Source organism: Macrobrachium nipponense, chromosome 5 (genome assembly GCF_015104395.2).
Source record: "Macrobrachium nipponense isolate FS-2020 chromosome 5, ASM1510439v2, whole genome shotgun sequence".
Taxonomy (NCBI): Eukaryota; Metazoa; Arthropoda; class Malacostraca; order Decapoda; family Palaemonidae; genus Macrobrachium; species Macrobrachium nipponense.
In genome coordinates, this window is record NC_061107.1 from 37378033 (window position 1) to 37388032 (window position 10000).

A 10000-nucleotide genomic window follows, 5' to 3' on the forward strand; every position below is an offset into this window, starting at 1 on the left:
GCGAAGCAAATGCAAAGGCGTTTCTTAGAAGGGAATCAGTATGAAAGAGTTATAAGTTGCCTTGTGCAGGTCTGGACTTTCATGGTAATTTGTTAGTTAGGAAAATTAAATAGAGATTGATAAGTAGAGAAGATAAAGGGGATACGACACAGATAGTGGTCCCAAAATAGTCTAGTTCCTAAGGTCCTGGAAATAGTCAATAGTAAGTTTGGTAGTCCACATTTAGGGATTGAGAAGACGTACCAGAAGAAACATGGTAAATATTTTTTGGAAGAATATGCTTTCCTCAGTAGAGGAATTTGTGAAGGGATGTTCTAATTGCAATGCATGCAATCCAGCGAGGGCTACTTCTTGTCGATGTTTTATGAACAAAGATATGGTAATAGGCATTTATTAGTGTTGTTGATGAGGTAACGAGGTTTGTGGAGATTTTTCATTAAAGAAGAAAACGGAAGAGGGTGTCTTTAGCATTTTTTCATGAGCATATTTGCCGTTACGAGGTCCCTGAAGTGCCTATTACAGTGGTAAAGAATTTGTCAATAAGACATTATAGTTTCTTGCGGCAGTTATTGGGATACAAAAAGTAAATATTATTCCGTACAGACTTGAAACTAATGGGTTGTGGGAATGAACCATTAGGTACGTAATCGAGGCTCTTAGAGTCACAGTAGGTGGAAATTATAAGATTTGGGATAGATACATTGATATGGTTTGCCATAGTATTATTACTATGGTTAGTGCTACCATTGCACATCTCCGTAGAGGCATTATTTGGCTATCCAGCGTAAGGCGCTTTTGATATCCTTTCTATACATTCTGGTTGTGGTGATACGATTAAATCATTGAATGCCACGGCAAATTATTATAATTAAATTCGTTCCTCACGAAGAACGCTTCTCTAGCTCAGTTTCTCAAATATATTTAGCTCCCGTCTCTCTATGGACTTAACCGTTGTGTGTGTGTGTGTGTGTCTACGCTTGCTGAAGAATGGTACTATATGAACTCCTGGTTTCGTCTAAATACATATTTGCTGCTCATAACTAAATTAACTTGTGTACATTATAAAATTTTGAATCAGCATACTCATGATGTTAAATTTTCTCAAATAGTCCCAATGAAGTTTCCATGAAATATCAAACGGACTTAGATTTTCGTTTCCTACCAATTAAACACCGAAAAACAGGCGTAATTATAAATAAAGAAATTATATGCCTTTTGTTACGTATGAATTTATCAAAAGTGAATACCGCTTTTATTTTTCCTTCCCGGTAGTGTGATTCAAGTTTGTTTCGTGATTCAGAAAAGAGATTGAATTGATAATCGTATAGCATTAAAAAAAAACAAAAAAACAGTCAGTTATTTCCATGAAGCCGTCTGTGATTAGTGCTTCTTTTATAGATGTCAAACGAAACGTAAAATCTTTTCAATTTTCCCATAGAAGTGCTTATTCCTAACAAGAAACGGGTTCTGCATGAAAGAGTACCCCTGAAAAAGGTTATCTAATCCCAAGGTAAAAGAGCTTTGAGAAACAGCATAATTTTCATTTATATGAAATGCTAAAACTAGAAAAATGTTCAAAAACAAACCTTTGAAAACAGTTATCTAGCTATGAAATGAATTTACCATATACTCACTTGAAAATCGCTTAAAATTGGCTAAATACTGAAATTTAAAAGTTCTTGTTACAATGGTGCATTTTTCATAGTAACAGTTAACACTTACTTAATATTTTTTCTTGGAAATGAATATTGATTATCACAACATAAACTGGCTCTCAAATAGGAGAAGTTTTCTTAAGGCCACTCTAACTTTATATACAAACAATAATATTTCCCATATTTGATTAACGAATATTTCCATTTATAAATCCCCCCCCCCCTCTCTCTCTCTCTCTCTCTCTCCCTTCTCTCTCTCTCTCTATCTCTCCTCTCTCTTCTCTCTCTCTCTCTCTCTACTCTCCTCTCTCATTAAAACAATGGTAATATAAGAGAAGCTAGAGATACAAACTTCAAACCTGCCCTAAAAATGGCGGAAAATAAGAGCATCAAGGCTGAAACTCATCCTAAAAGGTAGAATAATTTCTCATATTTATATGCTTATAAGAACTGCTTTTTTTTTAGAAACCTGATTCCGATCTGTATCATTGCAAATCTGAAACGTTTACATTATTATTACATACGATGTCGGAGGACTAATAATGTTTTAATTACAAATACGTGATTTATTCGCTGTCTCCAACTTAACCAGAACATGTCTCCTACTATAAAAGTGCCTTTTAATGAGTGACTTTTATAGTAGGAGACATGTTCTGGTTACGTTGGAGACAGCGAATAAAGCACGTTATTTGTAATTAAAACATTATTAGTCTCCGACATCGTATGTAATAATAATGTAAACGTTTAGATTTACAATGATACAGATCGGAATCAGGTTTCTAAAAAAAGTAGTTCCTATAACTATATATAAAATGAGAAATTATTCTACCTTTTAGGATGAGTTTCAGCTTGATGCTCTTATTTTCCGCCATTTTTTAGTGATAATTAGTTAAGTTCCAATGAAAAATTCTCGCTATTGTGTATTCGCACAACTAGTACGAAAGTACATGTTCAAGTCCCTAGTTTCACTTACATTTCTACCGTGGATTTAAGAATATATATATATATATATATATATATATATATATATATATATATATATATATACATATATATATATATATATATATATCCCTATATATATAATATATATATATATGTGTGTGTGTGTGTGTGTGTGTGTGTGTGTGTGTATACACACACAAACACCGACACACACACACACATATATATATATATATATATATATATATATATATATATATATATATATATATATATATATATATGTATATGTATATAATATATATATATATACATATATATGCAATATAAAAACACTGTATCGTGCTTCTAAGAAATCAATAGAGGGATCCACAGTAATATCCTTGTTATCTAGATATAATATGTTTATACAAAGCTTAAAGCTTTCGTCCATCCTCCTGTGGACTTTGATCACTAAGCAAATGAGACATGGTATTGGTGAAAGAATTCCAAATAAACATAAACAAACAGACAAAGAAAACATTAACAAGGTTAAAAACTCGAACAAGTCATTGGGTCGTTTGCCTTTCCATAATTCGCTGTGATCTACGAGGCGGGACAAAAAAGCGCCGGTCTTCTTCCTGAATGACATCTTGACGGTCGTTAACCAAAAAGGTAGTTTGTAGATTAGGCTCTGGAACGAGCGAAGGATGGTTATTTACATTATCAGATTGAAGGAGGCTGTACACATTCTGAAGTTCTTTATTCTGGCCTTTTTTGCAAATTTCTTCACTCAAAAGTAAATTGTTCTGTATTCCGGTATTCCCCTCAAAGGTGTCATTCAAAGTGATGAGAGCTCATTCCACAATTCTCCTAGTGTCCTATCCGCACTCTTATAAATAACTTTTCCTCCCTTGAAGTCGATGGCATGATCGGAATCCCCAAGTATGCTTGGCAATGGCGCTGTAAACGTTCCCCAAACGGCAAGCTGCAACATGTTCACGTTTCCTCTGGTCCAGGGAACGACCGCTTTCACCAATATAGCATTTGTCACAATTTTTACATCCTATAGCATAGACTCCAACATCGGTGTTTGGTTTTTCTGCAACTGTTTTTTGATAATTTTCTTTTTAAGAGTATTAGGGTATTGAAAAACTATGCTATACCCATGTCTTTCTTTTCTAAGATTATTGGAAACTTTTTCAGGTCATGATTATAAGGAAGGGGAAGGCATTTAAAATTAGCAGTCGAACAGCGTTCCCTTGGATTATAAAACATACTTCTGGCTCTAGAAAGACAGATGTTCTTTCTAGAGCCAGAAGTATGTTTTATAATCCTAGGGAACGCTGTTCGACTGCTAATTTTAAATGCCTTCCCCTTCCTTATAATCATGACCTGAAAAAAGTTTCAATAATCTTAGAAAAGAAGGACGGTTACAGCTGAAAATATATATACTGAGAGTGATAACATGAATACATAAATACTGTTTATACACAAAATAATAAACATTTAAAAAAATAAAATACCTTTAAGATGCACATTAAAAACCAACCAAACAAAAATGAAATCCCACTTTCTCAAATATTATGTCTTGCTTTGAGGAGTGGAATCAGGACGAGTTTTGAACAAAAGATCTGGGAGAGAAAAGTCGGTATGGAAAAGAGAGAGAGAGAGAGAGAGAGAGAGAGAGAGAGAGAGAGAGAGAGAGAGAGAGGGTATACCGACAATGCGATACGTATCGGCCGAGTGGAGCAGAAAAAAAAAATGTATTCGATAAACCCTCGTAACATAAAACAAGGTTTCAACCAAATCACGAAAGACTGCAGGCGATATCGAAGAACTTGTTGAGAGGAGAAGTAAAATGAAACATTCATCCTCCCTAGTGTGGGTTTCTTCTCGCAGAAAACTGGAGATGTATTTAGTAGTATTGTAAAATCTCGTGATTGGTAATGTTTTCCAGTTCTCTAATGTTTGACATTTAGAGAGGTGTTTAATCTTAAACAGCCGTCACAATTGGTTTAGTGAAACCTGACGTTTAAATGAATTTCCATCTCTTTGATAAGGCTAAACATCTCCATATCATATAGCATCCAGATTTGAGATCTTAATTCAAAACAACTTCATTAAGACATCAGACTCTACCTTATTTACTTCCACATAACATTTGAGTATTCCAGACCCCTGGGACATCAAGCTTTGTCATGACGCATGCATGGTGATGGTCTTATTTGCGCATGGAAGGTAAACTATAACGTCTTCACCATCATAGCGACCCTAGCTTAACCATGGTTTTAATGTCATAAATTTATGAATGCAGCATTAACAGGTATTGCAATCATACTATTTCAGGGACTAGCGATTCTGGAATTGACGCTATACTAAAAAAGTTGTATATCCGCCTTGAAATTCAAAGAAGGCAACAGTAACATATTTTGGTATGTAAGAATGCATATGAAAAATATAATACTAGTGGCATGGGTCTTAAAATGGAGAAACCATTGCACCCTTATGTAACTGTAAGAATGCATTTTAATGCCAAAATTCTACATAGAGTTTCCGGGAGCCTTCAATATCATTGAGCCTGAAATGGAAAATCTTATAAATTCTCGAAAGCTCTCTGTAACGCTTCATTTTTAGAATATATTTCTATAGTTGGGTAACAGTGGATTTGATTAAGGACATCGGTTTTTTAACTATAGTAATAGAAATATAACCTGGAATATCATCTATTTTAGGGCACTTTCAAAGTTCAGCTACCGAAACCTAAAGATCTACGGAGTATTTCCATTACTCATTCATGTCAATTTACAATTGTACGACGTAATAGTGAACAACAGCTCAATCGACCAATTCCACAGAATATAGCGTAAAAAAGAACAATTTGCTTAAAATATTACTTGATCAAATTATTAAACTTTGCTAACAGTTAACGAGGAAATACCTCAGTTAATAATACTTAGAATAGAAACAATTCAATGAAACTGAGTTGACAGCAACATTTTATTGTTTAGAGATAAACGAATAAAATGTAGTCATATATTTAACGTTCGTGCAGATCTACCATCTTTTTTTTTTAGCTGATGAATTTTTAAAATTTTCTTTCCATATCTATACGAACCTCTGTTTTATCAAAATTAAAATATTCCTAATGAAAATCCAATATAAACTGTAATAATGACAAGTGTACTTATTTTCTGCTGTCTAACGAAATGTGGACATAATACACTAATTGCTCTCAGGATGTAGGCTAATGTTGATATTTACTTTTGCAAATGCAGTTGGGACGAGGTTATGAAATGTTTCTGATTATTTACTTTGATTGTTGGTCTGTCTGTCTGTCCACAATAGATACGCAGATTCTAACTGTGGATTTATTTTACATTTAATGGACCAAAAAATGCATGAATCGATGTAATAAAGGATTTTGAGATGTGTGTATATTTTAATAAGAAAGAACTATGGGTTATGATAAACACGATTAAGTGCCTAATCAGTTGAAATATATGTAATTTTTTCCTGCATTTCCTTAGATTTAGTTTTTTTAAAAGACTTTCCTCAAGCCGATGAAGAATTAGTAAGATTCTAAGATATTTCAGATCAAGATGTAGATTAAAGTTGTTATTATAGTTCACGGAAGTTTTTAAAATTGATAGGTTATAGGCCCAACTTCAGTTTAATTACAGGTTTGAAGTCATCCATATCTTTTTAATTTTACGATATAGTATTTGCATCCGTTATTTTGAGACGAAACTGTGAATTGAGGGTAGATTTTACAGTAATTTTTGTTTATTTATTATTAAACAAATGAGCGTAATAACAACACACACTGTTATTTTGATACTTTATTTAAATGTTTACAGCTAAACTCAACAATTAATTAAATTCAGTTGCTCTCTCCTTATGAGAATTTTGTATATGTATATATATATATATATATATATATATATATATATATATATGATATATATATAAATATATATTATATATATATATATATATATATATACATATATATATATATATATATATATATATATATATATATATATGATGATGATGAAATAAAACAAAAATAAATAAAATAAAGAAAAAACTATACAACTTAGGAAAACACTGTTTGGCTAAGGTATTCTGTGCCAATAGATGAATGCTTTATGTAAGTTTTCAATACCCCACCGAATATATATGTGTAGACCGCTGAATAAAAAGTAACAGTTGCACTGTGCCTATAGAAAGCCTATGACATAATGGTCTGGATGCATTGTGGAGGATAATGAGGTTGTTTAGTGAAGAATTTGATTTATTGAAAGCAGTTAGAAATGTTTTTAATGAAAGTGAAGCTTGTTTTAGATATGAATACTCCAGTAAATTAGTCCAAGTCAATTTATATATATCTCATGACTTGAATTTATGGATGGAGTCATGGCAAAACTTTGAAACGGAAATATTTTCTATGTCAAAGTCTGAGAAGATAGGATATGCTAAATGAAGTAGGTTTCTGCTGATTCTTGTTGATTCAATGTTAGTATGTCCCGAAATTTGCAAACACACTGTCTGTTCCAGAGCTCATTTTACTCCTGTTCATATTATATGCTGTAGTGAACTCCCCTTTATTTCTATAAACAAAATACTTCACAGGTTATTTAGACATACTGATTAAAACAAAGATTGCGGCATTCTAATCAACAATTCTATTGTGATTTTCAAACACATTTCATACGAATTAACCGATAGTGCAATTGTAGATAGTTGCAACCGAGAAATCTGATTACTATATGGATGTCTAACAAAGAATATCGCAATGGAAAATTACAGTGGGCCTGATGTCAAGTCCATATTGTTATTTCATAAAGGTGAAAAAGTAATACCTAGTAATTTCATCAAAATCGCTACGCAAAAGGTATATCGTAGAGGATAAATGAACATTATCCTTTACGATGAATGCTCATTATCTATATTATATATATATATAATATATATTATATATAATATAATATATATATATATATTTAAAATATATATGTGTGTGTGTGTGTGTGTGTGTGTGTGTGTGTGATAAAATAAACAAAAATAAATATGATAAAATAAAATTATACAACTTGGAAGACACTATTTGGATGAGGTATTCTGTGCCAATAGATGAATGCTTGATGTAAGTTGCAATATATATATATATATATATATATATATATATATATATATATATATATATATATATATATATATATACATATGTATATATATATATATATATATATATATATATATATATATCATACAAGCATTTTTCTGTTTTTTGCATACAGTCTAATCCCTGAAAAGATTAACTATAACTCAATACATCATCAGAATTTGAACTGTTACATTTTTTATCACATTCATAACCACTAGATTACTCATGGTCTTTCATCGAAAGGGTTATTATTCTAGACGCATAATGCTGAAAATACCTATACAAACAAAAGTCTTTGATGAGAATGTCTTGAACCAAATTATTAAATGATCTAGTACCATGTATTGTGGCACAAGAATTTTCCGCCTCTGTTTAGGGGTAATTTTATTGATAAAGTCGATCTATTAAGTTCTTCGTATATCTCAGCTGCTAGTAAGGTGAGAGAGATATAATAAATCCTGAGTCTGAATATTGTTGTCTTATGTGAGAAACTGATACGGTGGTATGATATTGGGATGCTTCTCTGTTGCTCATCGTTGATTGGCTGTCGCCTCTCCTTTGTAATCCATCTAACGGATTATGCATGTCGTTAGTGCTCTTGGGTATCAATTGTCGTTGGGATCATACTGTGTTGAACTGCAGCGAAACATTAAAGGTTATATTTCGCTTTTACCGGGTTAAAATCATTATTATTATTATTATTGTTTTGTGTGTGTGGGCGGGAGGGCGTGTCTGTCATAGTCATCCTATTCGACTGGGTGGCTTTTTTACAGTGTCGGGTTCAGGGTTGCATCCTGCCTTCTCAGGAGTTCACTATGTGAGCTGTTTCTAGTAGCATACTTCTGCATGAGTCCTGGAGCTACTTCGGCATCTAGTTTTACCTGGTTACTCCTCAGGGATCTTGGGATCGTGCCTAGTGTTCTTATGATTGTGGGTACAATTCCCACTATCATATCCCATATCCTTCATATTCCTATTTTCAGATCTTGATACTTATCAATTTTGACCTTTCTTTTTCATCTACTCTGGCGTCCCACGGTATTGCGACATCAGTGAGTTATAATTTCTGTTTAATTTTGTCAATCAGTGTCAAGTCTGGTCTATTGACATATATCACCCTATCTATTCTAATACCATAGTCTCAGAGGTTCTTTGTCTGTTCATTTTCTATCACTTCCTAAGGCTGGTGTTTGTACCACTTATTACTGCAAGCTAGGTGGTGTTCCTTACAAAGGCTCCAGTGGAGGCTTTTGCTACTGAATCATGCCTCATTTTGTACTGGTTCTGTGCAAGCCCCGGACATTCGTTTGTTATGTGGTTTACGGTCTTGTTTTTCATATTGCACCTCCTGCATATGGGTGACATGTTATTTCCATCTAGTGTTCTTTGGACATATCTGTTTCTAGGGGGCTGATCTAGTGTCGCTGTTAGTATTCCTTCTGTTTCCTTCTTGAGTTCTTCCCTCTGTAGCTATTGCCATGTTTCATTGCTGGTCAGTTCTTTAGTTTGTTGTGCCATTCCTCTGTTCTGTTTTTCATTCTCCTGCCTCTGTATATTTGTAGGTCTTTGTCTACTTTTATCAGTCCTTCTTCCCATGCACTCCTTAACCACTCATTTTCACTGGTTTTCAGATATTTTTGCAGGACTGTGCTCTCGAAGTTGACACAGTCCTCTATGCTTAGTAGCCCTTTCCTTCCTTCATGTATAGTCTGTCTGTATTTGCTCTTGAATGTAGTGCTTTGTGTATTGTTATGTTTTTTCCTAGTTTTCTGGTCTATGCTGTAGAGTTCAGCCTTCATTACCTGCACTACTCCTGTGCTGTATCTGATTGCTGGTACTGCCCGTGTGTTAAGGCTTTCATCATGTTTCCAGCATTGAGTTTTGACTTCAGTATTACCTTAAGTCTCTGCATATACTCTTTTGTGATCGTGTCCTTCATCTCTTTCTGTTTTATATTCTCTCCTTCTATTATTCCTAGGTATTTGTATCCTGTCTTGTCTATGTGCTTGATGCTTTTACCATCTGGTAGCTTTATCCCCTCAGTCTTTGTCACTTTGCCTTTTTGTGTATTGACCAAGGTACATTTTTCTCTTCCAAATTCCATTCTGATGTCCCAGTATACAATCCTTACAGTCTGGATTAAGGCATCTATTTCCTTGATGCTCTTATCATACAGCTTGATGTCGTCCATGAACATTGGATGGTTAATAATTCTGTTGCCTCCTTTCTTGAGTTGGTACCAGGCATC